The sequence below is a fragment of the Lygodium microphyllum genome, chromosome 16, assembly GCF_053477565.2.
Source record: "Lygodium microphyllum isolate KBCC chromosome 16, Lygodium_microphyllum_v1.1.10, whole genome shotgun sequence".
Lineage (NCBI taxonomy): Eukaryota > Viridiplantae > Streptophyta > Polypodiopsida > Schizaeales > Lygodiaceae > Lygodium > Lygodium microphyllum.
Window position 1 is genome coordinate 83,783,492 of NC_141150.1, and position 3,367 is coordinate 83,786,858.

Here is a 3,367-nt window from a genome sequence, read left to right on the forward strand (position 1 = left end):
ACAATGGCTACCAACGGTGGATCCAGACAACAAAATGCTATAGTCGTCGCTGAAGGACGATGATAGACTGACTGGAGATGTGGTGGTTGGAAATGGGGTAGAAAAAAGAATGGATGCTACAATGGAGGAGAAGGTGAATCGCTTTTGTATGTTGCACCATGCCTCTATGGAGACATAGCTCGCCAAGTACCAGATCACTAGGCAAGATCGAGAGGAAGCGCGATTTGAAGTCCGATGTAGTACGCATCATCGACTGATTCGATATCCCAAGGGCACGGAGGAGATGCTGTAGTTCATGTCAACATGATGGTTGCATGGAGCTTTGACCGCAATGTCTCGCAATGGGGCAGAGGTCTCAATGGAGGAGTGGGAATTCTCGAGGGGATGTGGTCCAAAGGTGATGAGGTGTTAAGGATTTGTCGTATCTATATTTTATATGCGACATCTAATTTGAGTGTATCAATGTACAGTATAAAATATATAGTGCAGCATGGTCATGCAGACGGCATTTTCGCATGGAGCGTATTGACAAAATACGCTCCACAATGGACTGTGGTATCATGGCAAGGTTCGAGCAAGAGAGCCGACGACGAGCAATGGATCCAAACACAGTTATAGATGAGATGGAGTATTTTGGGAACTTCCAAAGTATTGTTACGGTGGATTACTGTAGCTTCTCCATGATACTATTTGATGTGCAGTGGTTCAAAGTGGTACTTGAAGGAGCTGGAGCAATAGTTCGATGAGGTCCATCTAGATTTCTCGAAATAGATTTCGAAAAAAAATGGATGGATTTGCACGACACCTTTGTGTTGCCGGCCCATTGTGAACACGTGTATGGACTCATTTGTTTGTTAATTGTATTACGACATGATACATGTCACAATAGTTTAAACTCTCTTGTACGTATTTGTGAACATGTAATCTTCTATCCAAACCCCCGACAACCTCGATGGTGGTATGTTATACCTTCAGCTCCCCAAAGTGCGAGAGTATATGATCAAAGCGATGTTCCGAGCATAGATGAAGACAATATGCAAATAGAGGGGTCAATATTGCAAGGGGTGGAGGCCATCGAAAGCTTGGAGCCAGCATCGGCTAACAATGATGGAAATACAGGAGTCCAAGAATTCTTTGAGAATGAGGTGGACTCATCCCTTTGTGGCGACATGTCTATTGACCTTCTAGTGTATGCGGAGTTGTGTCAGGAGATTGACATGGGACCATAGGATACTTCATACTTGGAGCATCCACTTACTCAATTCGTTGACCAATGGCTTATAAGGGTACACAAGATATGCATTTTAAGTGAGATCTTTTTTTTAGGATTTATATTACTGTGCTTTGTATGATTTAAATTGATTATTCTAACATCATTTTTTGTCTGTGCAGGTGACATTTTCGAGATGAGTCGAGGTATGAGCGATGAGGAGTTGCAGTATATCTTCACGTGCATGTCTCCAAACCAAATCGTGAGATTTAGACACATGGCAGACCAGGAGCTATCTCAGACATTGTTAGGCCGCTCTGCTAGATCTACTTCAGCGCGATCGAATGCTTCAGCTTCGAGCAGACGAGGTCGACGCTCCAGTCTTGGGCCAAAGGGAGAGAGTGCTTCAAGGTTAGGGGGATGCTGCAAAGATACGGAGGCAATGAGTCCGCGGTCGGCACGAGATATAGGTGCGACTCCTCGCTCTTGTGGCGGTTCCAAGGAGCGTGGCTCAGGCTTAAGTGGATGCTGTGGAGGCACGGACGCAGTGTCTCCATCTCGTCATTCAGTTGGAGTTGCGTCACCTCCAGGATTTGTCACACCTGTGGGGACGTCTACTCCAGTTACTCCGGCTTTTGCTCAATCGTCTATAGGTGGCACCCCTATAGGTGCCACTCCAACAGATATTACCCCGATTGGTACATCGGATGCACAAGGGTCTCCTGGATATGCCTAGGAGCATGGATGCAGATGGGAGAGGACCCATCTTAGGCATACCCCAGGGGGATATGCATATCTAATCGATGATAGATCAAGAGCCATCATTATGAATGATGAGGGGAGGAGGGTGATGGCTCGCATAAGAGAGTTGTGCCAACAAATTTTTCGATACAACATCTTAGATCATTGGAAGAACATACCGGAGGGGAGCAAGGACTACATAGTAGCATCCTTGCATGAGGAGTTTCCAATTCCAGCCTCAGTATAGATAGATTTTCTACGGGCTGGATGATGGATTGCATGCGTGCATATATGTCACACAAACGATTGAACGCACGCAAGGCACTCAAGAGTGGGGCTGCAAAGCCCGAGTGGTTAGACGCGGACGACTGGCACCGACTGAGGGAGAAGGCTACAGATTCTCCAGGATGTTGGAGTCAGCAGCGCGAGGCGGCGAGGGCACGACTCGAGGCCGGAGTGGTCCATCATCTTAGGAGTGGCGGCCACAGGACATATTTGGAGGACTTTGTAAGTTTTTCTTTTGTTTTGCTTATTTATTTTTTTGCAATATCCTTTGTACTGACAATCATGTTTCTAAAAATTAGTATTTTATTTTCTTTGCAGCACTCCATTACAAATCGCGATCCGACCGGCCTTGAGACTCAATATGCAGAGAGGCACGGTCTCACTGCATTGATCGACCGATTGTATAGATGCGGCGGCCCTGTAAGTCACTCATCTTTCTTGTCTGTAGTTACCATGTTTAATTAGAATGCATTACTGTATGGTGGACTGATGTGCTGTTGTTTCTTTTTTGCAGAGTTCGTTCGATGCTCCTTTGCGGCGGGATGAGCTTTCGAATGGCGAGGATATGTAGCTCGCCCTTGGATCCCTGGAGCTCACACCCCTTTCTTTTTTGGTCGCCTGATCTGTGTAGACATTTTCCATGTATTAGTGATATCTTGTCATGATTATACCAATCGCTTTCATTATGCGATCATGTATTTATTTCATGTATTAGTGTTATGATTTCAGTATACTTTGTTTTTGTTTACATGAGCATTGTACATAGTGCATAAACTATTTTGTATGGCCCAAATAAAGCACACAGTGCTATATGTGGTGGCAGGGCAGCAAGTACAATTTTTTTTCCCTGTTACCGTCGCTATTAGTGTCACAAATTTACTGCTCGTGTCGTTATTGGCGTCGTTATTATTGTCGCAGACCGTCGGTATTAGCGTTGTTATTGGTATCGGCATCAGCTGATACCGACGCCAATAACGACACTGATACCGACGCCGATACCGATGCTGATGCCGACTATTCTATGGCATCATCAATAACGATGCTTTTTGTGACGACGCGGGCAAATTTTGTTATTTACATTTTCGTCGCTTTTAATGTCGATATAAGGCCTATATCTTGTAGTGTACGTAT